Consider the following 11,539-nt stretch of genomic DNA (forward strand, 5'->3'; position numbering starts at 1 on the left):
CTGGGAGGCTGGGAAACGGGGGAGGGCAACGGTGGGCAAGGAGGATGCGCGACCAAAACAGTGATGACCCACAAGGCTGGAATGGGTCAGATGTTCCATCAGGCTTTTGAAAAGCTTCTCCAGGTAGGGAGAGACTTAGATTTTTCTAAAGCTCTCATCCCCTTTGAACTTCAAAGTCCCTGGGAGGGGGTTGATCAAGTGGGGAAAGACAGCTTCAGAAGCAGGCAAGCTCAGTGAGCATCTGGTGACCTGGATCTGCTCCACAGCCAAAATCAGACCCATCTCTAAGACCAGTGGGTGGAGATCAGCTGCATCCTCTGCTTGCTGGGCACATCTGATTTCTTGCTGTGTGCCCTATGTCTCTAGCCAAATTAACCTGGCAGTATTTCAGGCTAGCTGCTGTAAGGTTATACATCTCCCTATGCCTCTGCTCTGCTTTATAGCTTTATCAGCAGAGACTGTAAAATTTGGGATCTGTTTGCTCCAACGCAGGCAGCTTTCCATGGGCGTTAAAAGAAGACAGATCAGTGGCAGAGACCACATCTGTCTGTGGTGGAGGCAGACAGAGATAAACTCAACCAAGGTGCATCACCCAGAAGTACTCAGATTTGGACTGGATTCAGGCTGAGCATCCAGTGAGCTTAGGGGGTTGCCTGATTTTTTCACCTCCAGCTTCAAAGCTTGCATTAGCATTTCTCCCCAAGGCTTCTGAGAGCCAGCACAGTTAATGTTGACAGGGGAAAAAAACTCTTGAGTGACAATGAGAGGAGAAAGGTGTGTCATCTCCTGTCATTAGTGGTTGCACTAAGTGTTTAGGCTGACACTTGACAGCAATTAGCCTTGGCTGAAGATTTGACTGGAAACTTCAAAAGGTGCTGGAAGACTCTGTGCATGACTTTCTGCTGAAACAAAGGAAAGCCTTGGTTTCTGGGGGAGCACAGGAATTCCTCAGCACTGGAATCTACACAATTCCCAGCATTGCTCCAGCGTGGCTTTGCCTCTCTTGCAGGCTCAGCAAACCTTGCAGTAGCAAGGAGCAGGTGCCGTGCGTGGCCCAAGGCAATCAAACTTTCCTGCTCCCCTCTTGCTGCAGTTGCTACAGGTGCTGGTATGTTGATGGAAGCAGGGCCACCGCTGGGGTCTGCTGGTGGAGCAGGGTCAGCTTGTTCCCTTTTCTGTTTCCTGCTGGAGTTCCTACTAAATAAGAGGCTGTCTGGAGGAGTCTGTTCTGTAGCACTCAGACCCTTACAGCCTTTAGAAACATGTTTAAAAAGAGTATATGTGATCAGTGACAGCAGCGTGGTGCATCCCTTCCTCTCTAGCTGTGTGTGTTTTAGAATCTTAATGAAATTTCTTAATGAAACTTGATGACAAATGTAGTGAGCAAAAATAAGTTCCTCTTTGTTTTAAAAATCAGGAAAATTACATTTCCTCCCAATTTGTGTAATAGTTTCATGTGCAGCTCTAAATTTCTCCTGTTTTTACTTGTGCTATTTAAACACTTCCTAGGTGATTACCAGTCCCCAAATGGAGGAAGGAAGTGTTTACTTGCTGTTTGGTGCTACATTTTCTCACCCTGTGGCTAACTCAGCTCTCTCTGATCTCCTCTCCTTGATGAAAAAGCTTTTTTCAAGCTGACCTGTGTATGGATGGAGTCAGGACAATGCTTCTAAGACAGCCTAAAGCATGATGGAGGTGTGAGCAGTGAGTCTTGCGATAGAGCTGCCAGGAAAGTAAATCCCAAGGCTCCTGGGTGTAAATGCACAGTGGGAGGTGTTGGCAGAAAAGTATAGGTGCTTGTCTATTTAACTGTCCAGTGTATATAGAAGAGGAGCTTGCATTAGAAAATGTCCTAGAAATCTTAATTTGAACATAGCCCACTTTGTTTCCCCATACAAATTGGGACATGCTGGCTAAGTCCTGCTGATGCCAGTGCAACACTACTTAAACCAGACTGGTGTTACATTCTCTTCCATGAACTGGAATTGCTGTATTAGGAAACTGCTGCTGTGTGAGCCTTCCCAAGTAAGCGAGAAGCTGGAGGGAGCTCTGGGGAGGTGGCTGCTTGGGTTGTCCTGCCTTGACAGTGGGAGGCTGGGAGCCCAGCATGCAATGGATCTGTTACTCAGAGCTCTCTCCATAAAACTCTGGAGGCTTCAGGTAGCCTCTGACCTTGGTTCCTACACCCATAGCAGTGCACATCCCCACAGCTTGGGCTGTGCTCTGCAGGATATCTGCACCTGGCAGCATGGCTCATGTGGCAGGTTTCTCTTTCCTGTGGGGTCTGAGATGAGACTGGCTTTTCCCAAATTTCCCATCTCCTTCCTTCTGGGGTTTCCCACCCCACGAGCTGTAGGGAGCCCTTGGCGGCCCATGTATGGTCACTGCCTGGGGAGAGGCTCTGCTGTGCCAGCAAGCCCCAGACGTTTCCTTGCCATGTCTGTCCCCAGCTGTCTTGAATTCTCCAGATCCTTAGAGGACTCTCAAGGGTCTTTGCTAAAATGACTGCTGTTGCTAAGTATATCCATGGTTGGAAGGAGGTTGTCTGGGAAAACTGATACTTGGAGAGTCTTTGGACCCCTCAGTGCACTAGATTCCTTGGGGGTGGGATGGAGGGATGGCTGATCCCTGCTCAGGAGTAACTGGTCACAGTTTGACCCAGCTGGGCTCATTAAAGTGGAAAAATAGTAGGGAAATAAACAGGGGAGGACCAGATGGATTATTTAATGAGACTGGGTTATACTTATGGTTTCCAAATTGGATATAGGTGGTCTGGCAGCGGCATTAGGGGTAAAGAACTGTCTCTAATTATAGGAGGTATCAGGTGCCTTCACTGCCCTTTTCTCCTTGGGGGTAAAAAAATAAATTAAGCCTGGCATGCCTTGCCTTGCCTTGCCTCTGAGCTTATTTTGCTATGTAAAGCTATGGGTTTGGAGGAGTGTGTGTTAAAGCAAGGGATTGCCCAGGAGCCTTCATTTGAATTTTACTTTTTTTTTTTTTTTTTTTTTTTTTTAACTCAGAAGACTCTCTGCTGGCTTGAAGGCTGGCTGTTTTAAAACTCTTGGTGTGAAGTCTGGCTCTGAAGCTTGTGGGAATCCCTTGCCCTGGATTTTGTAGGGCGAACTTACTTCAGAGGGTTTAGAGTTTTTCCCAAAATCTGAAAACTGTTCTGCTTGCAGTAACTGGAGGGGCTGGTGGTGTGGCAGGAAGTGCTTAACCTTGGCATGCCCTGGGGATCCTGGGCCCCTCTGCTCTGACCCTCACTGACCTTGCTAATCCAGCCCGGCTGATGCTCTGCCTGCATCCCCTCTTTGCATCCATCACCCCTGTGACCCATGTGACCCCCCAGCTGTGGGTTTGCACAGTGGCTGAGCTGGCTCCTTTCTGCATTGGTGCTCTCCCCAGAGCTGGGCTTGCTCCTAACTAGGCACTCACCCAGCCTGGCTGCTGCCTCTGCCGGGATACTGACTGGCATCTGGAGAGACCACCTGGCCAGGAGGTGCTCCAAGACCTCACTGGTGCCGTGTTTTTGTAGGAACAGCTTTTTCTTTGAAGGGGGTGGGAGTTCTGACCCAAATAAAGTTGTTGCCCAGGCTCCAGAAGGCGTTGGTGTGACCACCTGGCTCCTGGGACTGTAATCTGACTCTGACTGACTGCAGACCAGCAGTGGCCCTCAGGGGCTCAGAGGAAAGGCCGCAAGGATTTGATGCCCTCCCCTCGTCCTCTCCATGCAGCCCTCCTGCTACAGTCCAGCTATGCAAACCTGCCTGGGAGGGATGGTGCTCACCCCAGCTTGCACAGCAGCTTTGACCTCCTGTAGCCACAGTTTCTGTTCCCTTAATATGTCCAACAAACTCCTAATCAGGCTGAGCCTTTGGGCTGACTGACGAGGTGCTTTGGCATCCTTTGAAGCCAAATGCACAGGGAATGGATTCTCATAGGGTTGTTCTGTTCTGAAGTCCTTCATAAGGACAAACCTTGAGGATGTACATCAATGCAAGGAAGACACGGGTCTATATTTTTATGATAGGGACTCAGGGGCCTCTTTGCCCAGGTTTTGTTCTGGATCATGGTCATCTGGTATATGAGTAAAAAAATATGTCCTAGGAGGTGCTGCACATTCTGGGAAGGCAGCTGTCCTGCATGGCATGACTTTGGTATGATCAGTACTAGAGGAGCATCTCCAGTGCCCAACCAAGGTCAGAGTGTCACCATGGTGAGTGCTTTGTGGCTGTCCTGATGGCCTACTGCCTCAGGGAAAAGAGGACAGGTTAACTCTACTGCAAGGCTGGACAGTTGAGATGTTTAGGAAGGGATGCCCTAACTGTAGAACTTGCCCACTATATATTTACTACCCTAGAGAGTTTCCTATTGGACCTGTATGACATCTGCCAGGCCTTGGCAGCTGTCTTAGGTAACCCAAGGCATCATCAGTGGTGCTTGACACCCATGTTTAGGCACCTGAATTGCTCCCTAATTTCCCAGTATCATCTAGGAAGCAAAGGCCATAGCCCTGCTCTTCTGAGGTTTGGCCAGGTATCTCGCAGTCCTCAGACTGTCTGCATGTTCCACAGAGGCTCAGTCACGAGTGGGTTAACCAGCCCTGCTTGGAGCCCATGTATGTTTTCCTTGCCAGTGTATCCATCCTAACACGCACCAGATGTGTGAGGCAGCCGTTGGACTGTCTTAATCCCAGGTTTCAGCACTCAGAGTTGTCTTTCTCACGGGCAGGTCTGCAGTGGCTTCCACTCCTGCAGCCCACATCATCTGCAGGAGAACTTGCAGCAAGGCAGGGCAAAATATTTTCTGTTATTTTCTTCTTTAAACAAGTCCCTCCTGACAGCTCCATCTTCAGTCATATGAGGGGAGTGTCAAATGCAGGAACTACTTGAGTTCACCCTGTCTCAGAGGAGCAATGCATCCACCACAGCCTGGTGCATCTGGTAACTGTCCAAGGGATACCCAAGTAAAGAAGAAGAAGCATGAGGAAACCCAGCTGGCTTTATTAATGAATGGATATGGCAGTCACTGGGCTTCTGTTAGCTTGATTGGTGACTTGCACCCAATGATCTGAAAACTTGGGGCCATCTGGGGGCAACTGATTGGAGATGTACAAGATTTGGTTTAGTTGAATCTCAGTTTATTTGGATTTCTCTTGCTATTGCACAGATGTGTAGACCCAAATGTTTTTGCCAGTGTACATCAGCACCATCCCTCTTCCTGCCATAAAGCAGTGCCAGTTTGCATCAGCTGGAGGTCTTCGGTTCTTTCCCTTACACATTCATTTTGAAAACAGATTGTTAGGGATTAATTCTGCATTACCAAGGAGCCTCTCCCCCAGGAAGGCTCTAGGTATCTGTTGCTTGCTGCAGCTGAGCAGACAGTATGTGTAATGCCTTTTATCAAGTCCTTGCCAGATAGTTTGGAAAATATGATCTCTTCTACTGTGCTTGTGCATGCTTGTGCTTTTCTGCTGCAGAAGCATTTTCCTTTCCAGTGCAAGCTTGCTTTGGAGCTATTAGCATTGACAAACCCTGAACTATTGACATACCCCAAGCAATCACTGCTGCCAGCTATTTGGGAGGGGCAAAGTTCTCCTCCAATAAAATTGGTGACAATAATAATTTCCTCTTAAAATAAGTGCCTCCTTGCAGTTGTCACGTAGCTTCCCATAACATGAGCTGACAGCATTGTGCCCGAGCTGAGCTGTCTTGAAGGGCAGACTAATGAGACAGACTATGCTCCCCTGCTCTGGTGGGACTTCTCCTTCCTTAGGGTGGCATTTGTCTCTTCTGCTGCATCTCCATGCCAGTTACCACCTTCCTGCACACAGCCTTAGCTGCCCTGTGTGCAGAAAGGCTCATCTCAGCTTTTTGTTGGGCCCCACTTGATGGAGCCATGTGTCTTCAAGCTTTTTGGATACATGATGATACTTTTGCAGGCCTTTTCAAAACAGCTTCTATCTTCTGCCCAGCTTAGAGAGGGAGGCATGGATGGATATTGGCAAGGTGATATTAGATGCCTTTCCCCAGCACAAGGAGGGACTTAAAGTGAGGGTGTAGCTTGGAAGCAGGAACTGTCAAACAGTGCTTGGGAGTTCCTTCTTATCCATTTAGTCTACTCTGACTCCAGCTAAAGTAACCAGCCCAGCAGTGTAAAGCAAATTGCTAAAACTGCTTGTATTGCACAACATCAGGGCCTCAAAACAGCTGTAGATGAGCTAATAAGTTTATATTGGGCAGAAGCTGTATTTTGCTTCTTGAAAGCTGTGTGGTCAGCTGAGCAGCATGGCTTGACAGGGCTGCACTTGTGCAGGGGTACTGTCCTACAAGCCTATCAACAAAATGTGGTGCTTGGCTTTGGATGATGCTTAAACACGTCACACAGATGCCACTTGGTGAAGGAAGGTGGTGCCTCTGTTATAGGTTATGCCCCTCTCAAACTCAACGTGGGAGATGTCTGAAGGTGTCTTCAGCTGCCCAGTTCCCATCTAATCCAGCTAGTCAAATCAAAGACCGCTCCATTTATTTTGAATAGACATTCAAAATTCAAATTCATTCAGCAGTTTTCCAAACCTTGGTGAGCAGAGACCAGTGACAAGGCAATGTGATGCTATAAGAAGGCCTTTTTTAGGCATTTCCTACAGTGTCTGCTGGGGAAAGACAACCACTTGGCAGCAGTTGCCTATAGCTTATCCATCCTGGCTGGAGTCCTTTGTCCTGCTTCTTGGCCCTGCAGTGGAGAAGCATCCTAAAGAGATGGAGTCTGTCTCCTCAGGGCCAATAGTTCTCCTCTTGTCCTGTAATGACCCTCCTACATAGGATGGGAGTGTCTTATCTGCAGTCATTGTTTTGTCTTCCTGTCTCTTTCCCAATGGCTTTGTTGATTTAACCTAATATATAGATATGGGGCACAGTATCAGTAATGACTCTGGCTTAACATGCTGGACCAGCTGCACTCCTCCAGGGCTTGGCTGAATCACTTGGCCTTGGCTTCGGTCTGGAAACTGGGATGGTGGCTCACTGCAGTGGCTCAGGTAATATCTCACTATTTGCATAGCACTTAGCACAACAGGGGCTCAGATATCCTTTAACTATTCTGGGCTACCCAGTTAATGCTTCTCTCCTTCTCCTGTTTTTAAAATCCATCCTTTGTACTGGTTTGTATGACCCCTGGAACAAAAGCCTCTTCTCTTACAATGCTTGTAAGCTTGTATCTTCCCCTCTCACTGATAAATGAAGCAAACTCTTGGGATTTTAGGTTTATGGATATACCCATTAAGTTCCCCAGAGAGAGTCCCTTTTCCATACTGTGTAAGGCTGAGAGGTAGCAGTGGGGTAGAGGAAGAAGGATGTTCCTTCTAGATCCAGCTTCTGATTCCCTCTCATTTCTGCCTCTTTGGATGTCTTCGGAAGAAAGTCATTGTTGATCCCATGCCAAATATTTCAGACTTAGTATGACACAGTGTTTGTTGGCTCTTTTGACCCAGCCCACAATTATACATGTTCTTCATGGTGCTCCTCTGAGTGCTCAGGCCTGGCAAAAGCTCTGAGCTAAGACAGCTCCTGCCTACGGCCCCCCCTCCCTGAACACCCATGGGTCATGTGCTGGCTTGGGAATATCCTCTCCTGACTCGTGGCCAGGGCAGAGGAGGGCTTGCTAGGGAGCATCATTGGGCCTGCACTCCTTCCCCTGCACCCTGAGCTAATTGCACAGGCAAGGTGCCCTGCCCTCCTGGCAGCACACTTCTGGAGCTTGTAATGAGCTGTTCTGGTGTGAAGGAGACAACGTGCTGCTTTTGGCTGCTAGATGTGCTCTTTCCTTGGGATTATCTCTGACTGCCTGTTTTGGTCTCTGGTTGCCCAAAAGTGAGTGCTGGCAGAGTAAGCTGGACTGAGTTAAGTGAGAATTTGGAGTGAAGGTAAGGTGGGCAAACCCTATCCATCAGGTTAACGTGTAAACCACACCATCTATGCACCTGATGTACCAAATGGTGTGCCCCTTTCCCTGCTTTCAAGAGCAGGGGTTCCTGAAGGGCTGGGCAAATGCTGATGTCTGCTGGGCTGGTTCAAAGTGGGGGTTGCATGTGCATGGTGAAGAGAGGCTGGTGAGATATTAGGAGAGGGAGAGAGGTTTGTGATGGCAGAGGGAAAGATGCCTCACTTAAAAGACAAACTGGACACTCCCCCATCTACTCCATTGTCCTAGAGGGGCTGCTGGTGGAAGCACAGGGTCTCCAGCTGAGACAGGGCTCTGTGTCCTTGCTGAAGATGTGAGGCTGTTCCTGCAAGAACATCTTCTCAGGGTGAGATCCCCACTGACATGCAGGCATGGGCCTCTGGAAACCATGCTGGCAGATGAAGGCAATCGTAAGAGACTGGCCCTCACAGTGACTGTACCTGGGGCTTATGCTGACAGTGCATCCCAGCAATATTGGAAAGAATTGCTTGGGCTGCATTTCCTACAGGACTAGAGTATTTTTGTTTCTTTTTTTTTTTCTTTTCTAGACCATGTGTGAGCCTTCAACTGATTTTGCAACTAGTCCTACATAGCAGAATGATTGTGTAATTAATGGGAACTGGTGCAGCCCTATCTCTCTCTGGGACTCCTGCTCTCTTTCCCACAGTGATGGGACAGACTCATTCTCTCTCTTAGCATCTCACCTTCTCTGCTTCCCCTGCTGCTGGGAAGAGCTTTGGGAAACTCTTCAGTGCCATGCAATGTGTTCCTGGGTGCTCCAGCCATCCCAGGTCCTGCAGCGGTGTGCATTTTTGCTGCAGAGATTTATGGTGGTTCTCCTAGCTCAAACTGTGCCAAAAAATAACAGATGAATCAATTCTTTGTTTTTCTTCCTGTGTCCACTGTACTCCTACTCGCTTCCTGCTGGGACTAGGAGGTTTGTTTCTGTGAAAGGATATGAGCAGCTGTGGGACTGATGCTGACCTTACTGTTCTTGGATACATGGTGTGACTCAGACTGATGCACGTGGCCTCAGCAGCGAGAGAGAGGAGAGGGGACTGAAGGCACATCTGTACTGCAAGATGATGGTGTGGGATTTCTCCTGCACTGCTCTTTCTCTTTCACAGCCTTTGTGCCTTCAAATAATAGTTTTAAATGGTCCCTGCCCCATGGAGATGGAGACAGTGACTCTGTCCATGTGTAACTTGGTGTACAGTTCCTTCCCTTCTTGCAAGCTGTGGGTCCTGCTCTGCTCTCCATTCCCTGTTGTACTGCAGGACCCTGCTGACGCTGGAGGAAGGATGAGTTCTCTTGTTATACCTTGTATCCTTCTCAAAGATTAAAGCCAGGGAGAAGGGCAGGAAGCCTTTCCCAGAGGTCGAGTAGCCCAGACATCTTGCAAGATTTTTCTAGGTGGAGTTCAGTACCGGGAATGTCTCTCCCTGGGAGCAACACAGAGCTCAGCCTGTTGCAATTAAGGGACCTCTTTTCTAACTGCTTCACTTCTGGTGTTTCCAAATTATCTTAACATCTTAGACCAGTAAGAGCTAATGTCATGACCTCTCTCTGGTCCTGGATTTCATCATCCAAGCATGGGTTTTGTCAGCCCTATTCATTGAAAGCCCTATCTCTGAGAGGCAGTCAGGCCTGGAATTGGGGTGGAAGTCTGCCGAGTGCTTGCAAGACAAAGAGCTCATGCTGGCATCCTCAAGGAGACAAACCAAGGTGTGGAGCCAAGGCTCTCTTGCTGGGGGAATCAACAGCTTTTCCCTCTGCCCATTTAAATGGAGGATTTCGCCTCTGGTAGGTAGCGGTGTACCCTTGCCTCTTTCCCTCTCCACACCTAGCAGGCTCCTGCCTTCTCCTGGTGACAGTGGCTGCATTCCTCCTTGCCCCTCCTCACCTCCCTGGGGATCACCTGGCATCTCTGCCTGAAGTAAGTGCCTGCTGTGATTTCATTCAGCCCCTCATTGTTGCTAGCCCATGGCTGGTAGCTATGTCTCTGCCTGCCAGGGCTCCTTCAAGTTGCATCCTTGTCTGGCTTGGACCATGGGAGTCACTGGCAGGTTTGGGCTGATTCTCTCCAAAAAGAAAACCCTGTAGGTGCACACTTCATTTCAGCTCTGGCCAATTGTGGTGAAGTCAATAGGAATGTTCACATGCTTAAACCTAATTACTTCTGCAAGCACTTGCATGGCTGGGACAAGCTCTTTTTCGGCAACAGAGAGCTTTTGTGGTGTATCTCTTGCATCTTCTCACCAAATTTAGAAAGAAAAATATGTAGTGTGATATTGTCTGAGCAGCCCACAGAGTAAGGGCAGCATCAATGTCCGTGCTTTGTTGTTTTTGTTGTTCATAATCACTTAGGTGATGCTTAGTAAATACCTGCACAAAAAAAATAAGCTGTTTTAAAATGAAAAGACAGTGGAAAGACACTTCCTTATTTTATTTGAGACTTCTGGGTGTATTTCATGGGCAACTTCCCCATTTCAGCTTATCAGGTGTCAAAAAACACTTCTGAAGAAGTGATTGAAAGGAAATGTGTAAATGAGATGAGAGGGACTGAAAGAAGAAAGAAGGTAAGGGTCTAAGTAGGGTGATTCCACAATAACTGCTTCTATATTGGAGACATCCAGACGAATATTCCCGCGTACCTTGGGGAACATGGGCAGGCCATGCCAGGAGCACCATAATGTGCAACTATAAGGCAGGGCTGGAACTTGCTAGGTACAAGTCCAGGCACCTGTTGGTTTGGCATGGCAAAAGATGTTTTCCCCTCAGAAAAAGCACATGTGGATGCAGGGTAAGGAAGAAGACTTCCCCCCTAATCCCTGCCCCGATAGCACTCCCATGATGAACATGAATCTGAATGCATGGCAGATGGGCATTTTGTTTTAGCAGGTGGCAATGTTAGTCTTTCATCAAACACTCACACACTTCTTTAATCTCCTGAAATATCAGTGTTTCATGGAGGCAAGCCAGATTTTTTTTTCCCTTGCCCTATTTGATGGCTGGGAAAACAGGCATGGGAGAGTTGGTCACCTGGGCAGGTGAAGGGGAAGTCTAAGAGCAGAAGCAGGATGTATGCTGCTTGCCTCTCTGAGGATTCCCCCAAAGTACAAATGCTATCTCCATCACAGGAGAACATTTTTCTCTGGTATGGCATTTCCCAGCACAAGGCCCCTTTCGTATTAATCTGACTCTTGGTTCACCTTTGGGTGTGCGGGGACTGTTGGGAGGTGAAACCTTCATGCAAGACTTCTGCTGTGAATGGACTAGGAGTAATTTACAGCCCGCCTAGTGCAAGTTGCCAACCTGGATTTCTGTTCCCTAGTTGCTTTGTGTAATCAGGAAAACAGTAGTAAAGGTAGAGGGGGGGGGGAATAAAAAAAGAAAGATGGGGGCGGGGGGGATTGAATAGGATAAGGAGGGAGAGAAGAGAGTTAAAGCGAGAAAAGAATCCCTCTCGCAGGGGAGCGGGGAGCGCCGGGCTTTGTGCTGCGGGGCCCGCCGGCGGCTGCGCTCGCAGAGATTCTCCCGTGACACTTCCACGAGGCAGAGGGGGAGGAGGAGGAGGAGG

The 11,539-nt window shown here is 48.4% G+C and overlaps 1 protein-coding gene across 1 annotated transcript in view; it reads left to right on the forward strand.

Moving 5' to 3' along the window:
* The window catches only part of LSP1 (lymphocyte specific protein 1), a 50,013-nt gene that overhangs the window by 168 nt on the left and 38,306 nt on the right, over positions 1-11,539 (forward strand). The window lies entirely within an intron of this gene.

The sequence above is a fragment of the Manacus vitellinus genome, unplaced genomic scaffold (genome assembly GCF_001715985.3).
Source record: "Manacus vitellinus isolate BGI_N305 unplaced genomic scaffold, ASM171598v3 scaffold_30_pilon, whole genome shotgun sequence".
Lineage (NCBI taxonomy): Eukaryota > Metazoa > Chordata > Aves > Passeriformes > Pipridae > Manacus > Manacus vitellinus.